The sequence below is a fragment of the Neovison vison genome, chromosome 14, assembly GCF_020171115.1.
Source record: "Neovison vison isolate M4711 chromosome 14, ASM_NN_V1, whole genome shotgun sequence".
NCBI classification, from domain to species: Eukaryota; Metazoa; Chordata; class Mammalia; order Carnivora; family Mustelidae; genus Neogale; species Neogale vison.
In genome coordinates this window covers 13,599,921-13,624,107 of record NC_058104.1, presented here as the reverse complement: position 1 = coordinate 13,624,107, position 24,187 = coordinate 13,599,921, and the positions used below count along the sequence as shown (strand labels likewise).

Below are 24,187 nucleotides of genomic sequence, written 5' to 3'. Positions count from 1 at the left end.
CCTGTCCAAGAACATTCTGGGCTCACTGTGAAAACGAAAATGAGCTATCACTTTTTACCTATTGGTTGGGCCAAGATCAAGGGTTTGATCCCATATTGGGTTAGGAAGGGGATTGGACAGCAGGCATTGGGGATGGGGGAGAGTAAATCGGGATGTTTATGGGGAACCGTTTGGTAATTTCTATCAGAATCGCAAATGCATATTTTACTTCTAGGAACAAATTTGTGTTTGCTCATATGCAGAATCAAGTACTTACTGATATAATGTCATCCTCAAGATCTGCTTTTAAGTGAAAGAGGCAAATGGGCGGGAATGTGTATGGTTTGCTTTGTATACATAGTAATTATGTGAAATAAAAGGAAAAAACTCATTCATTTATCTGCAGAAGAACATATCGGGCTGCTAAAGACCTATTTAACTGTGGAAAGACAAAGGAGGTAGAAGAGGATTGGGGTGTGCACGAGCAAGTGCCACGGCACGCAGTCTTCTCTGTAGGTGTGAAACATGGGTCTCCGTAGCTCTTTTCTTTGGTGTGTTGCATGGGGCCAGCTTGAGGCTGTTTTGTGGTTCCACTCTCAGCACTGAGGATAGAGGCTATCCCAGTAAATGCTGGTGAGTGAAGGAATGAATGGGGAAGCTTGACCTCTCTCCTGAGCTTGCCAGTGGGAACCAGGGAGTTATGGTGCCACCATATTTACCTAATGTTCTCTGCAGACAGTCTGGACGATCTCAGCTGTGGTGGAGAGAAGCAGAGCAGCACCCGTTTAACCTGGGACCGTGTGACCTGATTATTGATTGCTGAAAAGAGCCAGTGATACTATACAAAAGAACCCAACACTTTGGCACCATATGGAAGGGTCATTGACATAGAAAACTTCCTGCAATCAGTTCAGTTGTATTAGTTATTTCATAAAAAAATGCGTACATATTTATGAGAAAATAAGGATAAACAAAAAACAATAATTAGCCATCCCACTAGCCAGATATAGCCACTGTTAATATTTTATGATTCGTCCTTCTTGTCTCCATGTATAACACATACATACATGCTCCCTTTCTTTGTTTTTTATCAGAACCTCTCAGATGTCAGATATTTTAATTAAATGTCATCATAAATGGCAGGATCTCAATTTTTTTTTATGGCTGAGTAATAGTCCGTTGTATGTATATATCCCTCATCTTCTTTATCCATTCACCTATCGAAGGACCCTTGGGTTGCATCCATATCTTGGCTGTTGTAAAAATTCTGTAATAACCATTGGGTGGATATATCTTCTCAAACTGGTATTTTGTTTTCTTTGTAAATAGCTAGCAGTGAAATTACTGGCTCATGTGCTCCTTTTTCTCCACGTCCTTGCCAACCCTTGTTATTTCTTGTCTTTTTACACAAACCTTTTTTGAATAATCCCATTTCTGTTTTACATAAACAAAATTAGAATTATTCAGTCAGTTTAATAATTCGTCTCCTTGTTCCGTCTTGTTTCTATCTTTGTACTTTACCACATTCGAACAACGATTTAATGTTCCTTTGCCTTCTGTGGGTCATTCTCCCACCTTGAGTATTCCTACTCTTACGCTCTACTGTATGGCTTTAGACTGCAATACTCTTTTCAGCTTATTCTCCATATCATTAAACGAGAACTCCTACAATCGTGCAGAACGACTTTCAGATCTCTGAAATGTCCCATCCTTTTCCTTTGTGGCTTCTTCCGGACTTCTGTCTCCCCATGTCTTGATTTCTCTTATCACTTGGTTCCTTGAGACCTTAGCTCTCCAATATCAGTTTCGTAAAGAAGGCTTACCTAGCCATCCATTCAGTTTCTCGTCCCTTCTCTGCATTTTTGTTACACCTTGTGCAGACTTCAGTATCTCCACACACACTCATTCTGTGCTGTCATTTTTGGCTTCCTTGTCTGTGTTGCCTATTAGACTGTAATCTTTTTTTTTATTTTATTAAAATATAATGTACTATTAGCCTCAGGGGTACAGGTCTGTGAGTCGCCAGGTTTACACACTTCACAGCACTCACCATAGCACATACCTTCCCAATGTCCATAACCCCGCCACCCTCTCCCTAACCCCTTCCCCCCAGCAACCCTCAGTTTGTTTTGTGAGATTAAGTCTCTTATGGTTTATCTCCTCCCAATCCCATCTTGTTTCATTTATTCTTTTCTTACTCCCCAAACCCCCCACATTGCCTCTCAGCTTCCTCATATCAGGGAGATCATATGATAGTTCTCTTTCTCTGATTGACTTATTTCACTCAGCAAATACTCTCTAGTTCTATCCATGTCAATGCAAATGGCAAGATTTCATTTCTTTTGATGGCTGCATCGTATTCCATTGTATATATATACCACCTCTTCTTTATTCCTTCATCTGTGGATGGACATCTAGGTTCTTTCCATAGTCTGGCTATTGTGGACATTGTTGCTATAAACATTCGGGTGCACGTGCCCCTGCAGATCACTACGTTTGTATCTTTAGGATAAATACCCAGTAATGTGATTGCTGGGTCGTAGGGTAGCTCTATTTCCGACTTTTTGAGGAGCCTCCATGCTGTTTTCCAGAGTGGCTGCACCAGCTTGCATTTCCACCAACAGTGGAGGAGGGTTCCCCTTTCTCCGCATCCTCGCCAGCATCTGTCATTTCCTGACTGGTTAATTTTAGCCATTCTGACCGGTGTGAGGTGGTATCTCATGGACTGTAATCTTAAGTAAAGGAACAATGTTCTGTTCAAACTAAATTTGACAGAATGAGCAAATATAGATGTTTAATAAATGTCGATGAATTGAGCAAAAGCAGAAAGTGCACACAACCTTTTACAGTTCACATGAGGGTTTTCACATGCTTTACCTTGCTTCACGGGCTCCTCCCGGCATTTCCATTTAGGTGAAGAGAATACATCTTATGAATCACCTCTGGCTGTTCTCTGCCCATTCATCAACCCCTCTTCTTGAGATCAGGGGCTTTATCTGATTGGTAGCCTGGAAAGAATAACACGGACGTGCTGAGCTCAGTGTGGTCCTCTTACATCCTTTAGGGAGTGAGCTCTCTACCGAGAGTCTGAGATGTCCCCTACTCCTTAAGCCCTAAGCCTTAATTTGACACCCTCCAGCATGTGAGGACCTGCCCCTTCCCAGCGTGGCTTCAGACTGACCAGATCATGTCCAGGTGGCAGTCCCATCTGTCACTCATTCTCCTCTGTCTTCCGGCCTGGCTTCTTCCAGGAATAAAGGTGAGAATTCTGGTCTCCGTCTTGCTCTTTGTTTGTTCCTGCGCCAGGTGGGGAAGAGACATCATACTTCCAGAAGTTTCCTAGGCAACCCTCTAAGTGATTTGACTGTTATTCCCACTGAATTGCTGGAGACCGAGACGCTGAGTGGTCTACTGACACGTCTGTGGCCATGGCTCTGACAACAGGTTCTCTGACTCTCCAGACAGCAGCTGGTTTTGGACTTGGTTTGGTTCGGTTTTCCTCCCGCTATCTGGACTGGAAGTGGTAGCCTGACTTGACATACGGGGTGGGAGGAGGAACTCAGGAACCTGAAAGTCCTTTCAGGGGGTGAGTCCCTAATTCTTCTCCTGTGCTGGTATATGGTTGTCCATTTCTTGGTTATCCTTCCCCATGGGGGACATGCCCAAGTGTTCAGGTAATGTCCACTTACCGTCAGCCTGATGGTTAAGCATGAGAAGTCCTCAAGAACAGAAACAGGCTGTGTAAACATTCCCTACAGATGGTTGCGAAGGAGCTATGAAGTCATGCCGTCAGTATGGGAAGGACCGAGCCATGGGTTTCCCAGTCCCACCCATAGGCACAGGTCACTGGTATCAATCGCATCGTCTTCAGAAATGAGGACGTTGAGCACAAGCCCGAGGGCGGGGCTGGTCAGCTGCCCGACCACCGGCTCCATGCTCTGCTTTGGGGAGCTGAGCCAGGCTTTCTGTTAGGGAATGCAGTTTCTCAAATAAGCTTAGCTTTGGAAAACAGTTTCCCTTTACTTTTTATGTGTTTTCTGGGCTTTCAAACCCATGGGTATTTTGAGGGAAACACAGTCCATATGTTTCTGATTTACTTACATTAAACTTGCCAGAAGTTTCTTTTATAAAATCTATTTCACGTCTGGGAAACCTTCTCAGCCTGTTTTTTAAAGCCTTTTAGCCTGGATCTTCACACTCAAAAGGAAGCGGAGAATTGAAACAATTATTAGGATATAACTGAGACCAGAACCCCTACCCCCACCCCCCATCCCCGCCTTTGTTACCTGAGCATTTCTGGGAAAAGGCAAGGCTAGAAGTCCTCTGTTCGGTAATTTTTGCCCTAGTTATCCACTTCACGTTTCATGTGCAGACACGACGTTTAAAGACTAACATCTTTCTTCAAAGCACCGTATGCAAGGTTTTGGTTTTCTAGTTAAGTGAATCTTGGCTGAGTGTCCCTGGTCTGTTTCCTATTCAGAAATCTCTGAATTTGAGCAGGTTATAAATTTGATAAAATGCTTTTGTTTATTTATTCTTTGCTTAGAGGAGAGAGTGACATAAATCCAAGGAAAAATAAATGTACATAAAACTTTCAAACTATACTCCTAACTTTCAGAGGATAAGTAGTATTATTTTTATTTGCAATAAATGTCAAAGCACTGAATAGTGGTTAGAAGAGTTGGCGTGGTGGAGAAAGTATATGTTGGGAAGAAATAATGGAAGCCCACTTAAGAATCAGGGAAAGGAAATGAGAGCCAACCCACCCAAAATACACATCCATTTAAGAAGCTGAAACTCTCTTTCCATAGTCATCCATATTCCTAACCTGGAAGACTGGTTTTAAGTCAAATGCTGGGGTGAAGCTTTGGGACCTCCTAAGAAGCAGAACAGAGAACCCCCCCCACCACCACCACATACTGGCACAGTGAGCATATTTTGGCTACTACCTACTGTCACATTCCGGCTGAATTTTCGGTTTTTCCCTTAACCTTTACAACGTTTCACAAGTTGAAGTTTTGATTTTGGGATCTCAGTTCCCACTTTCTTCCTCTTGTGAAATTGAACGTGTGCTTTCTCTGAAAAATCTTTGTGCTGAGACGTTCCAGAAATCACAGGTCGTGCATGTAGGGAGACGACGTGATAGGTAGGGAAAAACCAGAGGTCCTTGGGAAAGAGCTCAGACCCTAAAAGGGAAGCAGAGGGTTTAGATCACGCCTTGCCTTTGAACCCCCATAATGCGTGGAATTCCCCTCAAAGGGGTGGAGGAGGTAGGAAAGAGGGGGGAAGGCGAATGGCAGAGAGACAGGTTCGCAGGAGTCTCTTGTTCTCAGTGGGACCCCTGACTGTTGGCTTCTTCCTTTGAACAAGGCTTCCAGCAGCCCCTGAGGCCATGGTCCTCTCTATCCATCACCCTCTCCACTCTTCTTCTCAGCCTTTGGGGGAAAAAAGTCAAATCACTCACTTTTGATCAAGAAAGGGCCACAACAATCACATCATTGAATGTTTTTATTTTATAGTTGAAGAAACTGAGTGAGACCCAGAAATATTCAGTGACTCTCCTGCGGCCACAGAGCTAGTGAGTGACAAATCTAGGACTCAGCTCAAAGTCTGTCGACTTCTACAAGAGACTTTTCTCTGGCAGCAAGTGCCAAGATAAAATTTGTTTTCGGAAGATACGCAAGATGCTCAAAATTGCATGTTACTGATAACCTTTATAATTTGTTATTTAGACATTTAAGACTTTACAAATGTGAACTTTCAGATAATTATATATTATGAGATGTCGCTTCATGAAATATCAATCTGAAATTTTGTCTGTTGAGTTGGTATAAAATTAGAGATTTGCATCCCATCCCCAAGAGCATACAACTTTCTTTGCCTTCTCAAAAGGGTTTATTTTTAAACATGAGAAGCTGTGCATTTTTTTTCACGTGAATTAAACCAGATACAAACCAGATGAAACCTTTCTTTTTTGCATTTCATTAATTTATTTTTTTAAATAGACAAAGATTTATTGAGTACCTCTGAGTGCCATGTGTTTTTCCAGTTCCCTCTCACTCCAAAGCCAGATGCCACCTTCACTTTCATTTTTTGCCCTTGGAAGGAAGCCCTGCCTTATCTGGATACTCGCTTTATCCACACATCTGTACATCAGCAGGTTCTAAACTTGGTTCTGCCACTCCCTGTCTAGGCAGATTTGCACACATGGTTTATACCGCCTGGGCTTCCATTTCATTATTTGAAGAAGGCAGTACTTGGGGTAGATAGGCAAGCTTCTTTCTGGAGCTAGATGATCACACCTGAAGCAGATACATATATATATTTTTTCCCTTTCAGTTTCTTTGGGAAAATGCAAGAAGAAAAGAAAGTTTTCAGAGCTGGCCCAGAATGCCTGAAACTCTGGTCTTTCACGTAGGAAAGGCTGAACAGGGACTGTAGGAAAACTGACCGTAGTATTTTCTGGAAACTCGCGGGTGGTTGTGGAATGCTATTGTTCTCTGATGGCGCACTGTGGACTGTTTTATAAGCATAGCTGTTTTGACACCGTGTACTCACATGTTACTGAATTCTTGACGCAGGCATTTCCCATGCAGTGCTAATAAACTCAAATCCCCTTCAAAGCACAATTCCAGATCGAGTCCATATATGGGGCTGCAGGAGGCGAGCACACAAACTCTGTCATCGTGAGTCTTAGGTATGGGGGACAAGACGTTCCGCTGCATTCCACGGGACAAACCACAGATCTAAATGTACTATACAACAATGCCACTCTTTGAAACGGAAAATCGCCACTGGCTTCTCTGCATGGCCATAAAGACACCATGTGTCATTACTGTGACCTAGCTTTTGCTCTTCAGTGGGTTCCTTTAGCGTGTGTTTTATTGCGTGCAAGTTAAGGTCTGGGAGAACAATCTGTAATTGTGTTCTCTTTGTTGAACTCTCTTGCACAACTGGCAACCTTTCTCAATGGACCGGGGCCTCTGTTCTGGGTGCTGCCAGCACCACGCTTTCTCAGGAGAACAACCTCCTGCAACGCCTTCGTGGGCTGGCACGGCAGTGGGAAATTCAGATTACAGAGGGAGTAAATGCAAAGGTCAGGAAAATACAGACTCAAAGTCAAATCCTCGTGTTTTTGCTTTTCTGGTGGGAAACGACGAATGGAATCAGACGATAGAATTTTAAAGGAAAAAATAAGGAGAGGGTGATATTTCAGGGATGATAAGGAGCCTTTGGACAACTCCCCCAGACTTCCCCACCACACAGGGAGCCCCTCCGAGTCCCTCAGAGCCCCTCAACACATGCTGGTCTTCTACTCCTTCCTATTTTATTTTTATTTTTTAAAGATTTACTGATTAATTTGAGAGAGTACCTGAACAGGAGTGAGGGACAGAGGGAGAGGGAGAGTCTCCTAAGTTGATGGGGCTCGATCCAAGGGCCCTGAGACCATGACCTGAGTTGAAATCAAGAGTTCGACGCTCTACTGACCGAGCCACCTACGTGCCCCAGTAAATGTTACTTCTTAATGTTGATGTCTGCCCATGTTAAAGACAATCAGATATTATTGGACCTCTCTAGTTTTTTTTCTGCATGTGGATATTGGTTTGTCCGGTGTTTCAGAAGAGTTTCTGAGAGACCCAAGAGCCCCTGGCATGGTACTGGAGGACCTTTGTCTATTTGTGCTTTCTCTTGACTTGACTCTTCCAAACGCCAGATCCTGCCAGATTTTCGGCTTCCTCTTTCCCTTGTCTGGTCTCGTGAGGTTTGTCTCCTTGCCTGCCTCCAGCTGCTGCGAAGCCCCTGAAGCCTGACTTGTCCCCTTTCCTTCTAGCCGGGGCTTCAGCATTACCCCCAGACTTTCTAGTTATTTCTGGTAGAAGCTCAGATGCATTTGGTGCTCGCCAAGCGTTAGGCTTCCGTCTCACTTTACATGATCTCACAGCGACCTGAATGAGGGAAATGCTTTTCCAATCTAGGTCTGATGGTCAGCGACCCGAGGCTCAAAGAGGCTGGGCAGTGGGCCGAATAAGTGGCAGAAGGAGGGTTTGAATCCAGGACAACAAGCCTTCAAAACCAGGGCTCAGCGGCTGTGCTCCGAGCTTTTCCACCACCTCCCGGCTGGTGGACCTGCCGGAGGCTGTTCTCAACCACATGCGAGGGCGTGGACTCCTTCATCCTCGAGGGGGAGAAATTGGCCACAGAAGCCACTCAGCTGGAACATTCAGGGTCTATGAACAGGATGCAATTAAGTCTATAATCTGTTATGACCACCCCTGAAGGCTCATTTGGAAATGAGAGCTATTTCCAGTGAGCAGTTCAGACGAGGTAGGTGTTCCTGTCCGCTACCCATGATGTATGTGCTCGTCATTCCAGAGGGGCAGGCAGGAAATGTCTCTGAGGGGCTTCACAATGCACAACGGGAGGAGTCAGAGTGCCCCTTCATCTCTCAGACTCGAGGAGCTTGCCCACATTGGAGCTTCTAATTCGAGAGCCATGTCTGTCCTTTCAGAGCAAGAGAAGAATCTGGCTTCGGCCTTCAGGAAGACACTGTTTAGTGGTTGGAGATCTCTGTTCTGATCTGTCTGTCAGCTTGATGACACCCCCTTCTAATTTCTGAAGTTCTACAGCCCTGGGCTGGTGGGGGGCAACATGAAGGTAGGGGTGGTAGAATTTCACTGTTGGGAGGCCAGGCAGCCAGGTGCTCAGTTGGTGCTTACATTGAAGAAGAAGAAGGAGAAGGAGGAGGGGGAAGGGAAGGAGGGGAGGGGGATGGGAAAGAGGGGGAGGGGAAGCCAGAGGGGGAGGAGAGGGACGGGGAGAAGGGGGGAGGGGGAGAAAGAAAGAACAGAAAGAAAGAGGGGTTTCTAAAATTTCTGTAGATAGAATGTATGCATAGTCCCCTTTCTCCCTTGGATCGGCAAAGCAAAGAAGACAGGACTGCCCAGCTTCCTGGGCAGTTGTAACCAAGCTAAAAGGGATGCTTGGTGTGGAATCTGACGAGGGGGTTGGCCTCTCCATTCCGTTAATATTTAGGAATGTGATCTTTGACAATTTGATAATCTTCCTTGAATTCCCCCAACTTTGCATGGGGAATGATCCCATAGTGACAATTAACAACTGGCCCCAAATTCTTTGATACTTCTTCCCCTGAAACGTGGGAACGGTTGCTCAACAGCCTTGGATGGTTGTTGCGAGGATTATGTGTGGGAACATACGCGGAAATCCTTAGTATTTAGTAGCTGATGAGCAAGCGTCTCTTCTACCTGGTCTTCTTCCCATCTAAGATTGTTATCGATGCCCAGGATGACTCTGTGTTCTCGGGATAATGGTTTTTGGCAGTCTGGAAGGACAGAGTCAGGTTGTTCCCCTAGTGACAGCCCTGTCTTGCCACTGTGTTTCTTCAGCTTGAGTCCCTGCCTTGGGGCCAAATGTGCAACTTGGGGGCCATGTAGGAAGGCCGAGGAACTGCAGTAAGACCTGGAAAAGTGGATGTCAGCAGTGAGGACTCGCTGCCCATGTCAGAGCTCACCGGGCTTTGCTCACTGCCTTAGCTGTGGGAAGTTCCTGCAGAAATGATCCAGAATGCACCGCGGCTTTGAGCCCGCTTCTTTTCTTCTTCTGTTCACTTACCAAGTTCCAATTTGTCCCAAGACACCAAGTACAGATAGGAAGGGAAAGACTACTGTGGGCAGAGCAGTGAGGTTGGCCCTTGAAGAGAGGAGTCCTGGACATCAGAGCTTTGCCGATGCCTGTGCTGCATGTACGCTGTCCCAAAGGGGGTGGGGTGGGTTTTGCCCTGGTTGATAGGAAGCACAACTAATTCCACGCAGCCTGGGAAGTGGAGGAGACTTTGAGACTTGGCTGAACATCATTTACTGGCCAGGAACAGAAACTCCGACACTTGCTAATTTGAGAAAGAGGGTCTCTGTAGTCAGGTTGTTGGGAGATCTCAAGGCATCATTGCAGAGAGTGGTTAAAGGAATTACCCAGAGCTGAGTGGTTACTGTGTGGTGAAGTTGGAACTTGAATCCGTGACTTACTGTCTCAGTGTCCAGGACGAGTTGCCTACCCATAGCTCCGGATCTTTCAGATAAAGTCTCTTGAAGAGTACGGTGAACTAGCTGGGTCCCAGAGTGGGGTTTTGAGTCAGCTAACCAGTCCTGGCTCTGGCGTGCGGGACCCTCGCGGGCTCTGGTTGGGGGTGGGGCTAAGGGGTCATTCTCTAGAAAGGGAATGTGAATAGAGAAGAAAGACTGAGCATTGTTAGCAGACCAAGGGTTGGTGAGAGGTCACAGCACAGAGCGGAGATGTCCCTGTGGCTCCTCTGTCCAGGTTATAGACCTCCCAGCAGAGCTGGAGTTGGCATGAGGCTTCCCGGCAGAGGACTGGGGTCCCAGGGACGTCTGAATCTTCTTGTCTCCAGTCAAGGGGACACAGCCTCCTGCCTTCCCTCTCTCGACTGAGGGATCCAAACATCAGCAGACACCTATAATTTTAAAAAATACAATGATTTTTTTAATGTTGAGATGGAGATCACAACGGTGGAAGGAAGATGGATTCCTGCCTTCAGGACCCCCAGGCCAGGCCCAGCTCTGCCCAGCCCCCCAGCTGCGTGATTAGCGTTGGCACAAATGCCAAGTTGTCTCGTGGTCTCCTCCCCTTCAGACTGTGTGATTCTCTTCAAGTACACTCTCCTCTGTTCCCTTGACCTCGGCCACGCCCGGGCAGGGAAGGGGCTGCAGCTGTGCTCCTTTTCAGTGGTGTCCCCGGGAGGCACCGGGACTTGGGTAAAACAGCAGGCTGCACTCCGCTCGCCTAGCGACGACATTGAGATAAGAACCCCAGTGCAACCAGACATCTGGACATCAGTGTTTCTGTTGAGGAGAGAAGAAGTTTATTTGGAGACTAGAGAAGGAGGCTCTGCTCTTTATAAAACATCAGGGGGAAGGGCCGCTTTCGCTATGGGGCTTTGGGGGCACAGGGATGTTTCCAGACCACATGTGCCTTTGGAAGACAAAGACAAGCTCTGCGAGGAACTGGAGGCAGCACAGTTGCCCCGGCATCTCAGGAGCCCCAGTGGTTCCGAAGGAGGCATAGCACTCCCTTCCCTACCCCTCTGCCTGGGACCAGCCTCCACCGGTACTGCCACTAACGGCGAACCACGCGGGACTGATGTCTTAGGAGGATGGCTCTCAGGAGGGTAGGGAAGGTGCTGGATCTGTCTGATGATCCCGTCTGTCCTGGTGCTCCGGTGGGAGGGCATGGGTAGGGGGCAGGCAATAGTCCTGACACGGCCCCAGTGGATCCCCTTTATATTTCCTACAGTCCCTGCTGTGTGTTTGCCAGGCAAGAGACTAATCATTTTTCCCTTGGGCTAGCTCGGAGAGGGGCTGCTGATGGCTGGTAAGTCATTTGTGGGCTCTGATGCACACTCTGTGCCCACGTAGGTCTGTACGGAGTCTGTGTATGTTGTGTCATGAACCTTCAGATTCCTAACATGCTAGGGACTCCCGGATGATGTTGCCTGTCTAGTGTGAGGGCAGTGACATGTGCGGGATACTCCCCTCACACATTGGGGGGTGTAGGAAGGATGCTTCAAGAGACTGCGTGAAAGCTTGCATCAGTCTGATGGTCCAGGCCAGTAGGTGTAGAGAGAGAGTTGAGGGTATACTCTACATTGCCCATAGTCAATGTCCTTGGCTACATGTATGCGCACACACACACGTGTGTGTGTGTCTGCATGTCGTCACCCTCCTTGGCTCCCATTTATGTGTGTGTGTGTGCACGCATGTGCACACACTTATACGTGTGCTTGCATATACCTGTGTCTGTGTCTCATGTTGTGCAGGGAGAGTTAGTGGAGAATATAGTAATGGGTATTTTCCTCTCTACAGTGAATCTCAGGAGTTTCGGGAGGTCAAAAACAAGGAAGTCAGTCAGGCGTGTGGCTCTGATAGGGAACGGGCTCTGGTAGCCATCTGACTGGGTCTGATCTCAATTCTCCACGTACCCACTACGTGATTTTGGTTATTTAACCTCCAAGTTTCTCATTTCAAAGACCAGGTTAATCGCCGTGTTTACATTGCAGGGTTATTGTGAGGCTTAAATGAGATAATCCATGGCAAGTATTTGGCACAGTGCCTTTCCCATTGGAAAGGATTTATAAATGTAAATTACTGCTATGATTAATCAATATTTTGAGCCAGCTCTCAGGATTGCATTACAGATGGGCCTCATGTCCTTAAATCTTTCCTGAACTCATGCATACTTACGGCTTTGTCTGCCTTTAGAGAAAACGCATCCCAGGCGGGGGTCCCGGGCAGCTGGAAGGCCCCGGGCAACGCAGCCCTTCTTCCAAGATGCTGTCCCACGTGTCAAGCTGAGTGTCTGCTGCCTTGACATTTTGAGCGTCTGTCTTCCTCTCCTGGCTTCGCTCCAGGTAGGGACTGCCGGCCAAGGTCACCAGAGCTCTCGGGGTCTACACTGAAGGATTAAAGCAACTTCCTTCCAAGATAAATACATTCCCTTCCATGGTGAGTGAGTCCATTACCTAACTGGGAAAGCCATGCAAATGGCAAAAGCAGCCATGGGAGAGTGTGTATGTGGGAGGGTGGGGGGTGGGAGGTGTGCAAATGTGTGTGTGTGCGTGTGCTTGTGACCACGCGGGCGGGTGCTGGTGGCCGTGGGCACCCTCATGCAGGGAGGGGAAGGAAAACCAAATCCGCACATTCCATATGCTCGTGGTGGAGCGTCTCCGGAGCTTGAGTCTGAAGACTGTAGTTGACTCTTGCCAGTTCATTCATCATTTAATCCTTTAATTGGTGACCGTGGCGGATGGCTGACAGTAGCACATCCTTGGCAGGGAGGCAAATCCCATTTATTTGTTTGTTCCAGTTGCACAGTTTAGTGGAGAGCGGGTAACAGGAGGTCACCCGTGCTTCATGGTTCAAACTGTTGTTATAAATAACAATTAATCCACTTAGATATCGGGCTCCGTTCAACCTGGAGAACCCGACTGGATATGAAAGATTCTGGAGAAGAAGGTTGAGAAGGAAAAGCGGTTTTCCCATGCCTTGGCTCACTCCTGTCTGATATTCCAAATGCCCTAGGTTGCCTAAGATGATGAATATTCAGGAGGGCTGGTGCCACCTCCGGACCCCTGTTGTCTGCCCGTGTCCTGTCTTTGGAAGTTAACCACATGTTCCCTTGGGATGTTTCTTAACTCACCCTGTTAAACTATTAAAATTTCTCTTATTCACCTGTTATGAAGGTATTCTCTTCTTAAAAAGATTACAGATTCCTTGAAGGCAGGGATTACCCCTCAGCATATATATAGGATAGAGGCTTAATAGCACAGGACAATGAATGCCCAGTGAGCAGCTGTCAGAGGCCAGGACCTGGGCTGGGAGCCTTCGTAGCCACTCGGCAAGATTTGAGAGCATGTGGAAAGCGAGAGATCTACCCGAACTCCCCAAATAACACAAAACTCCACGTCATCACATAGTGTAACATAACACAATGCAATACAGGGGAAAAGATCAGAACTGTAGAACAGTAAAAAAAAATGCGATCTCATAAATTTGGAGAGGACGTAGTAACAGTTCCGGTTCGATGCTCTTAATACGAGATTTCTACTTCACGCTTACATTTACAACCTGATTTCCTCTGTCATTATGTGCCTCAAATTGTTCTTTCTAAAATTTCCAGTATACTTTGATTAGCCAATCTGTGGGTCCGTCAGATTTGGTGAGGAAAACAGAAACTAATCTACATGTTCTGGGAACAAAGAACTTTTTTCTTTTCTTTTTTTTTTTTTAAAGATTTTATTTATTTATTTGACAGACGGAGATCACAAGTAGGCAGAGAGGCAGGCAGAGAGGAGGAAGCAGGCTCCCTGCTGAGCAGAGAGCCCGACGAGGGGCTCGATCCCAGGACCCTGAGATCATGACCTGAGCTGAAGGCAGAGGCTTAAACCACTGAGCCACCCAGACGCCCCAAAGAACTTTTTTCTTAAAAAAAAAAAAAAAATAGACTTTTCTTTTTTAAAGAGCAGTTTTTGGTTCAAAGCAAAACTGAACAGAAAGTAGTGAGTTCCCGTATATCCCTGATGCCCTGCCCCCACAGGCTCCCATATCCCACATCAGAGTGGGACATTTGTTATAGTTGGTGACCCTACACTGACACGTTGTTGTCGCCCAAAGTCCATAACTGACATTACGTTTCACTCTTGGTGTTGCGCAATCTATAGGTTTTGGCAGATACCTGACCACGTGTCTACACCACCGTGGCTTCCTGCAAAATAGCTTCACTGCCCCCCACCCCCAAATGCTCTGTGTTCCAGGTACAAATAATTTTATTGTAGCATTGAGAGATTTATTTAGCTACTGGAAGATGTAGGGAACTGAAGTCTGTGGTAATCCACCGTCAAAGGTTTTAGCCCAGTGTATCAAAACAGGGGGTTCAAGCGAGTTCTTTGGGAAGCTTCGTGACTCTCCTGTCTGACCTTGTGTCTTGCTTCATCTGCCCTCAGAAGATAACGGGCTTCCAAATCTCTCTCCACGTCACTGCCTTTCTTGGGAAGCTGAGCACCCTATGCTATGGGGAAGGGGGTTCTGGGAAGTGCTTTCCTCACGTGATGCTTAGGTGAGGAGACGTTCCGAGGGACTGCTAGGGCTGAGTAGACAACAGTCTTTTCGTAGTTGACCTCGCCATGGAAGGTTGACCTTTCTATGGCATTAGACCCTCGTCCTCCTGGAAATTCACTTTCCAGAGAGGTGCAGCCTAATGTACTGAATTTGTTTGTGGACTGAGCATCTTTCTTGAATCCCTGCCTCCTTCCCTGTCTTAGGATCCAAACAGGACAACCTAGAAGAAAATCCAATCCAGTATTCTTTTCCCTTTGAGCTCAGAACACATCGAAGGCAGCCAGAAACCCTGATAATCTGTTGCATTTTATAAACTCCACGTCTTTTTTCTTATTCCTTGGGCTCTAGCGCTGTCTATTCTTGGGTCAGAGCCATTGTTTTGAACCCCCTCCATGTCTTTTTTTTTTTTTTTAAAGATTTTATTTATTTATTTGACAGAGAGAGATCACAAGTAGGCAGAGAGGCAGGCAGAGAGAGAGGAGGAAGCAGGCTCCCTGCTGAGCAGAGAGCCCGATGCGGGACTCCATCCCAGGACCCTGAGATCATGATGTGAGCCGAAGGCATCGGCTCAACCCACTGAGCCACCCAGGCGCCCCTCCATGTCTTTTTTTAAATATTAAAAAGTGACATTATACCTTCAACTCAGCAGGACTTCCCAGCCTTTTCTGGTCCAGTCGTAACCCGCAGGCAGCTGCTTTGTCATGGGAGCAGTAGGCTGAAGCAGGCACTCGGCGCAGCCTGGCATGTAGAACAGGAATCACTTGAATGTCACGGTCATCGTCATCAAACTGATGTGAGTCCATCCCGTGTAAAGCTTTTCCGTTACTAAAACAAAAGGAGCAGAGCAGCTTTCCAGGCTGTATTTATTCAAGGAGGCTTGATGTCCAGGTGGCTGCATCCACAGCATTCAAGGTCATTCCTGTCTGCTGAGCGGTGTTCTTGTTTGGGGTCACACTTCGCAGTGAGTGGGATTTCTGAAGATGCGAAACGCGCCGGTAAACCTCCACAGAAAATTAGTTTCCGTCGTGCACCACCTACTTCCAGGTTCAAACTGTTCTTACTCTCACCCCTTCCCCTTGTATTTCTAAAGCGGCAAATAAAGATTCGTGACTCCTGCCTGCGCTGCAAACAGTTTGAGGTCATGAAGAGAGGCGCTCTCAAATTGGGGGCCACTTAAATTCGCCAGCCCTTGTCTCATCGAATAGAATTTGCATCATCACTTGAAGCAACTGAAGACCGGCTTGCCTCCTAAACCTCCCCAAAGTTAAGAAAGACAAAAAGACCGCCTTTTTCTTTTTATTAGAAAAGCAAAGCAGACTCATTTGAGAAAATTGGGAAAATAGACAAGCCACACCAGAAAGCCAATTATAATGCAGTACTCAGAGATTACTGCTATAAAGATTGGGGTGAATATTTTTTTAAAACCTCTCTGTGTTTTTATTTCTATCCGTATTTCTGTTCCTGACCCATCACTATCTATATACAGATACCCCTGCACACACCGTGTCTTATCTGCCACTAAAGATATATACACTGTTGGAGTGGCTGGGTGGCTCAGTGGGTTAAGCCTCTGCCTTCGGCTCACATCATGATCTCAGGGTTCTGGGATCGAGCCCCGCATCGGGCTCTCTGCTCAGCAGGGAGTCTGCTTCCTCTTCTTTCTCTGCCTGCCTCTCTGCCTACTTGTGATCTCTATCAAATAAATAAATAAAAATCTTAAAAAAAAATTAAAGATGTTTACACTGTGTACTTGCCGATGGTCTGGATTAATTTACATATTATATATCATTCGATATTCTGTAGCATCATATCGAATGACTGCCTCCTGCTTTTTAACATTCTTCATGCAATAATGTTTTATTATATCACCTCATAACAAAGTTTTCTCCACACATCTGTAGGAAAATCTTGTCCAATCAAGCCAGAAGAATGCAGACATCAGAGCAATTTTTCCCAGCTCAACTGAGGATTGCTCTATATACTAAGTCATGAAGACAGGTGTCACCGAGCAGAGGTGAGTGTTGGTGCTGGGCATGTGAAATGGACCCCAAGATGACAGTGTTTGGGGGGAGTATTTTTAGCAGTAGCCACTTTGTCTCTCAAGCTTGAGGACACATCCAATTTCTTTTACTCTTGTTTTCGTCCAGTATATCTAATGGAAACCAGCAAATACTTGCCGGTTGCAGAGCCATTGGTAGGCAATCAAGACCTGGTAATACAAGCAGCCTGTCTGTGTGTACTGAACACAAAGCATGTGCAGGAGATTTTGGTAGATGTTTGAAAAGAAATAAAGATAAAAATTCTCCCACCTCAGATGAGGGCCAGGCACTGTGGCTACACTGGTTGCATTTTTTTTTTCCTTTTGCTAACAGCGTCCCAGTTTTGTCATGGGTATTGGCGTGCACACCTGGCTTGGAGGAAATATTTGCTTTCCCAGCCTCCTTTGCAGGTACGGGCCAGTTCTGGCCAATGAGTTGCTGTGGGAATCTGTGGGGACTCTGGGAGGGTTTTGACTTTTTCTAGTGAAGGGGACTGGATTGACTGCCTTGCCTCTTCTCTTCTCCTTCTCCTGTATTCATGCATTGGACATAGATTCAGTGTCTCGAGCTGTGGCAGCCATATTTGAATCATGAGGTAGGGCAAAGGCAAAGAAATCCTGGTGTCTGGTGGCATTATTGAGCTGCTAACCCAAGGGCAGCAACTTCCCATCTCTGGACTTGTTATACGAGAGTAATAACCCCCTACTTGTCACTACTTAGGTCAGCTAGTCCTTCCATTTGAGTGTAGAGACCAATCAAAAATGCAAATAGCTAAAGATGTTTCCTAGGAATGATGAGAAGTTTCAAAGGGTGTATCAGGAATCAGAGAGAGGAGCATTCAGGATTGGATCTGGATCATAAAGAGGTTTATATGTGAATCTATCTGGAGTATCTTGAAAGTAGTGGTGAATCTGCTCAATTTGGTAAACGGTAGGAAGTTACTGGTGATGCTGGAGCAGAACTTAGGACATATAAGCAGGCAGCAGTGGGAGAGATGGATTGGAGTGGAGGAAGGTAGGAGTTGGGGCAAGAGTCAGGAGGCTATTGTGCAAACCAGGTACGGAATAGTGAAGACATGAACTAATGTGGTGGCTTAGTCTGCTTACGCTCCTGTAAGAAAACCACAGCCACAGCGGCTTAAACAACAAAAATTTGTTTTTTCAAATTTCTGGAGGCTAGCAAGTCCAAGACATGCCAAAGTTGTTGGCCAATTGGGTTGTTGGCGAGGACGATCTTCTGCCTTGTAGATAGCCTTCTCACTGTGTCCTCGCATGGTGGAGAGAGAGATCGCACGGGTCTCCTCCTCTTCTGGGGACAACAGTCCTATTGGATTAGGGTCCCCTCTTTATGACCTCATGGATCCTTTGTCGTCTTCTCATGGGACCTATCTCCAAATAGGTTGCATTGGGAGGTTAGGGTTTCAACACGTGGACTTTGAGGGGACCCAAACATTCAGTCCATAACAGGGACAGAGGGATGGGAATAATGGTTGGTGTCCGAGGCATTGCAGGGGTCGAGTCTATGACTGAGGGTACGGAGGGAAGGCAAGTGAAGATCAAAGATGTTTTTGAATGTCAAACTTGAGAGTCTGTCAGACTAGTGACATCATGTATAGAATTAGGAAATTTAGGATTGGATGCAGATTCTAGAAGAGGTGGGTTTTTAGGGCAATTGAGCTGCAGGTGTTGTCAGTAGGAAACAATGTGGTGGCTTGTTACCAACTTTGGGGAGCATGTTTCCTATATGACACACAGTGGTTCTTCAGGTGGCACGATACCATTTAAACTAGCAAACTACCCTTGGGGTACTGCTGTTCTCATCTCCGTTTTAGGGATGACGAAACAGACGTTTGTGGCATTTGAGGCTAGAAAATTATACCCCATGTTCCTGAAAGGAACCTGCCAAATTAGATCACCCCTATGCTATGGGTGGTCTTTGTGAACCACGGAGAACCCAAGTGGTTTGGAAAATTGGAGAGAAGCAAATGGAGATCAGATTTCCAAGCAAGAAAGGAGATGGGGTCCACAACTAAAGAGACTTCAGGAATGCCTCGTGGAAGATGAAAGGCCTGGCACGTGAGCACCCAGGAAAGGAAACCACAGACCCAGCAGCCCAGAGGATGCACTCCGAGCAAGTGCTGCGTGATTAAGTTCATCCAGAATGCTGACACTCAGCACCGCGTCTGGCAAGGAAAAGGACAAGTGAGTGGAACAGCTACTGATTAAAGAGCTTTTATTTTTAAAGGGACTGATTTAAAAGTAAATGTTAATCTAGTGGGAAGTGTCTAGTGACACACTTTGGAGCTTTGCCCTTGCCTTCTGATTTCTTTTCCTTTTAATCTCTGATTTGCATGAATATTTGGGGAGAGGCTTATTAAATTCATGTACAACGGGAGGCTGGAGGCCTAGTAAGCATGCTGGAGATAAAAATCAAGACCCTGAAGGGTGTGAATAAGAGGGCAAAGGGGCTGAAACGAACCAGGTCAATGCCCTGGGGTGTGTCAGGGGCCACACGCAGGTTCAACTGGTATTGGATAGAAAGGCATGGCCTAGCAGCGCCATCTGTGAAAGCGAGTGTGAGTTGAGAGTAAATGACGTAACAGAGCTGGAAACGAGTAAGTGTGATCGTGGCTGACATTATTGCAAGCACAGGGCTTCTAGAATTCACAACAAAGTCATCAGAGATATCTTTGTAAGACATGGATCGGCTTCTATCACAGAAGTATTCTTGATGACTCCCCACTAAGTCCAAATGTCAAGGCTTAGGATAACCATCTCGTTCCAATAGCTTATCCCTGGCCTCATATCTATCCCACCTTCCCTCTCGTGCATCTGATAACACTGGGGTTACCAGACGGTTCTGCATTCCTGGGTGATACCAGGCCACTTCAGAACAGTGGTTTTGTTTGTTCTGGAATGAGCCTGGAACCCTTCCTCTCAACGCGCAACTTTGTTAAAAAGCTCATTGCTTGCGACAGAGAGAGAGAGAGAGGGCAAAATTGTCCCCTCATCTGAAAAGTCTTTCCTGAGTTCCACTCCTGTAGTCTAGCTCCTCATAAGACCTAACTCCGCCCTCCACCAGGACCACAGGGCCCTTCATGCTGAGACCCACGTTCCCGTCTCATGATTACTGGTTCACTCCCTTGTCTCCCTTGATGGACGGCCATTTTTGTGATCATCATTGCCTCTCTTGTGCCTAGTTTGGTGTTTTGTACTGGGAGCATTCCAAATTTTGTTGGGCAGGACAAAAGGTGGTTGAATAATTCAAGCACTAGTCCTTGTTCTACTTCTGTAGGATGTAGACTGGTTATTGCAAATATCCATCTTCTAATTCTACCAGTCCTTCGCTTACCAATAACTTAATGCTATAGGGGGACAATTAAAACTGAGACAGATAAGGGCCCCTGAGTGGCTGAGTGGGTTAAGCCTCTGCCTTCGGCTTAGGTCATGATCTCAGGGTCCTGGGATGGAGCCCCGCATCGGGCTCTCTGCTCAGCGGGGAGCCTGCTTCCCCCTCTCTCTGTCTGCCTGACTCTCGGCCTACGTGTGATCTCTCTCTCTGTCAAATAAAGAAATAAAATATTTAAAAAAACCCAACTGAGACAGATATGCCAAGACAAGCATGGGTGTGCTATTATTTTTTAATTTTTTAAAAAAGATTTCTTTATTTGAGAGAGAGTGTGTGTGAGAGAGAAAGCAGGGAGAGGGGCTGACGGGGAGAGAGAGAGAGAATCTCAAGCAGATGCCACGCTGAGGGAGGAGACCAATGTGGGGCTCGAACTCCCAACCCTGAATCTGACCTGAGCCCAAATCAAGAGTCTGATGCTCAGCCAGCTGAGCTGCCCAGATACCCCCGCCATGTGCTTTTAGAGAGACAGGGAACACGGACGACTGACGGACAGACCTACAAATAATATGGACGAACTGAAGTTGACGTGTAAGAGAGCCACCAGGATAGCCCTCGATATGAGCTTTGGAGTCCGAACGCCGTGGGCTCAAGTCCATATTCTGCCATACTAGCTGAGTAACTCTGGGAAAACGACTTAACCTCTCTGAGCCTCAGTTTTCCCATCTGCAAAATGGGCACAAAACCCTCATAGCACGGTTATGAGGGTGAAGTGCGAAAAACAGGGGTGACGCATCTGCTGAGGGCTCTGGCAGGCGGTAAGCCTCAGCTGCTGGTGCTTGGTGTATGGCGAATGGGTCACAGAGCTGCTGGTCCTTGGCCGAGAGGAAGGGCTCAGGAGGAAGGGCTCAGGACTCATTTTTAGTATCTTGGGGAAGAGGGATCCATCTTGGTCTGCATGGCTTCAAACAGTAGAACCCAACAGCTGACAGCAGCAAGGGGGAGGTCCCCAGAGTCCCAGATAACCTGAGAAGAGCATCTCATGAGTTAGCAAGCAGCCCGTCACTGGATGTTATGGAAGCTCAGGGTGCTGTTGCCTTGCTAGGGTTGTCGGACAGGGGACGCCACCAGCAGGGCAAGAGGTAAACCAGGGATCCTCCACTAACTTTGAAATGTGCTTCTGGGTGGTTCTAGAATTGGAGTGAACCAATGGTCTCCTGACCACCAGAAGAATGGATTTTTTTTGTGGTGTGTGTGTGTGTGTTTTACTGAACAGTTAGAACGGGGATGGAGGTAGCATGTCCACACTTGGAGCCCTCAGAGGGCCAGTATCTCCCCAGAAGCATCCCTGTGCTCTGAGGAGGGACCTTGTCCTCACCCCATCCTTTGACCCCCGTGCAGTTCTCGCACATCACATCTGTGAGTGAGCGTAGGACTGTATGTTCTGTGAAGGAAAGACCATCACCAGCTACAAGCTTCAGCACTGCTTATCCTATCAACGTCAGGGTCCTATTCCGGAATTTCCCTGCTAAAAATTCTTCTGGTGCTCATGGGACATCATAAATCTTTCAGATTATGTTATAATTACGTCGGAGTACTGCTAGTTCTTATAAGAAGCCAGGAGGAGGAATTCGTTTTTGGCAAATAGGAGTTAAAAAAAAAATGAGATTCCTTCTGCTGAAGCCCACACCTCTTGGAAGGCCGTTCCATACACCAGCGCCAACCCCAAACTACTACTAACATACCCTGCCTCCCGCGAACGATTTGTGTTCCTTTGGAAACAGCCTCCCATGGGAAGTGCTGGAAACAGAACCCTTCCTCCCCCTGCTTCCCCGAGAACAACACGAGTCAACAAATCTGGAAGCCTTGCCTCTGTCCGTTTTTAAACAGTTGTTAGTGAGAATCAAAGTCAGCCCACAGTGCATATGGCTTGATTCAAGTGGCTGCATCGGGAAAGCGGAGCTCCAGGAATACGTACAGCTTTCTGCTCTCTGCACACTCTCTCCTTGAGCTACTTATCACTCCGTGAATCAGTAAACAGTGGCCTGTCACCATGGGCACCAATAATCAGCCGGACGGATTCTAGTGGCCATAATCTCATCTCTATTTCCTTTGAACCCCTGAGAGGGGAAGACGTCGGAGGTTTTATTCCATTATTTGTGCTGTTTGATGCCTTAAAGCGAGGACCGTGTGGGTTGGCCACACAAATCGTTGCCAGAGTGATGTGGGACTTGAGGCAGGGGGAGGTCAGATGGGGGACTTCAAGGACACAAAGGAGGAACGGGAAAGGGGTCAAGTTCTCCTTCTCCTGGGGCTGGTTTCGGTGAGGCTGTCCTCTTTTCCACGCCGGAGGTGAAGCTCTTGGTACGATAAGACAGGTCCTGGGACGGCCAGGCTGAGAAGCAGCTCTGCCCTTAAAAAAGTCACGTGGGACCAAGGAGGGCCCCCTGGGAAGGGGACATGGAACAGGCTGCTTAGGGGCTCAAGGGACATTTTTTTTTTTTCTTAAAGGTTTTGTCTTATTTATTTATTTATTTGAGAGAGAGAGAGAGAGAGAGAGAGAGAGCCCTCGAGAATGGGGTGAGGGACAGAGTGAGAAGCAGACTCCCCGCTGAGCAGGGAGCCAGATGTGGGACTCGATCCCAGGACTCCGGGATCATGACCTGAGCTGAAGGCAGCGGCTTAACTGACTCTGCCACCCAGGTGCCCCCAAGGTTCATCTTAAGTGAAGAGACCAGAGGACCTTTTGAATCCCTTGTGGGGCTCAGCCTACATCACCAGGCTTCTGGTGACCCCCAACAGGGATCCAAAGCCAAATTCTCAGCCCTGGACGTCCTGGGGAATGCAGGGGGGATGGGGATGCGGGCAGCCATGACCAGCGCTGACCAAGCCTTCCAGATCTGGTCCGTTTGCCCTTTACAGTAACAAACATTTGTTCTTCAGACGGAGGTGAGTCGATGCACGGAAGGTGGGGGTTTTGGGTTGACCTCCTGAAGAAACTCATATTGCTAAGAGAAACTCTGGTTTTCATTAGCAAAACTCAGAGAGAGAGAGAGAAAGTTTGTGCTTTGATTTTGATTAGTAAGAGTCTGAGCTTGGCAGGGACGGAAATTTCTGGGTTCTTGCAAAAACTCACTTTAAAATAAGCAGACTTCTGGAGTAAAATGCCTGTAGTATCTGGATTGTGGCATGACTCAATATTAACAGACTCTAATTTCATTTTATTGTCTCGTTTTCATTGAGTTTTGTGTTTGTTTTCGTTTTTGACTTTTTTTCCCATTCAGTGAGGACGTTCCCTAGAAATACATAGTCGATGGGTTTAAGCATTGGGAGCTGGTGGAGTTTATCCAAGAGCAGATTAAGTCCAGTGGGGTTGAGGGTTCTGGACGCAGGCGCTGTGTAATCTTCTTCGGCTGAGTCGGGTGAACAACTTAATGGTATTATCCAAAAGTGGGTGGTTGAGAAGCAAGCAAACGGGCGACAACCAAGTAGTTTCCCACTGCTAGGAATCAAGGGTGCTCATTGGAGGTGGAAAAGGAGGTAAGGGAGTGGGGTTATTTAGAAATTGGTACATGAACAGAAAGTGCACAGATCTTGGGTGGTAACCCAGGGAGAAACAGAATCAGCCTAAAACAGCTTTGAATCTCCTCGCTCTGGAAGGAGCTCTGGGGAGAGGAACCAAAGTGAGGAAGGTCGGTGTGGAGCAGTCAACGATGTCCTAGCTCAGAAGGGGTTGGGAAGGAGCAAGGTACTCATCGGAAGGCAGAGCAGAGGCTTAAAAATGCATCCGAGCCTGCGTTCCCAGAAGGGAAGAGTTTGAGCTGCCAAGACTTGGGGAATTCAAATGTTGAAAGAAGACAAGAGTTCCAGGGTTTGGGGACCTTATGATATTACTGACAGCCGGTATGGGAAAATCCCCAGAGGCAGCTGACATTCAGAAAATGTTCAAGTGGGCTACTCCAGCTGGGGGAAATCTGGAAAATCTAAGGGAGGTAGGGAGGATGCTCTCCTTAGAGGCGAACAACGTGGGACAAAGCGAAGGCATCCCAGAACAGAAGGAACAGTCGCTACAGAAACTGAAATGTTGTACAAGTAAGTGAGCCTTGAGAGCCTTCAGAATTGGAGAATTTTGAGAGAAGGGCATGGTATGCTCCTGGGATGGGTCGGGGGGTGGTTTTA

The 24,187-nt window shown here is 46.9% G+C and overlaps 1 long non-coding RNA gene across 1 annotated transcript in view; it reads left to right on the top strand.

Moving 5' to 3' along the window:
• Positions 1 to 17,034, top strand: part of LOC122895546 — a 65,938-nt gene extending 48,904 nt beyond the window's left edge. The window contains exons 2-4 of the long non-coding RNA XR_006382233.1: positions 12,270 to 12,512; positions 16,526 to 16,638; positions 16,997 to 17,034. This is a non-coding gene — a long non-coding RNA (uncharacterized LOC122895546). The remainder of the gene's footprint in view (positions 1 to 12,269; positions 12,513 to 16,525; positions 16,639 to 16,996) is intronic.
• Positions 17,035 to 24,187: the final 7,153 nt, after the last annotated feature.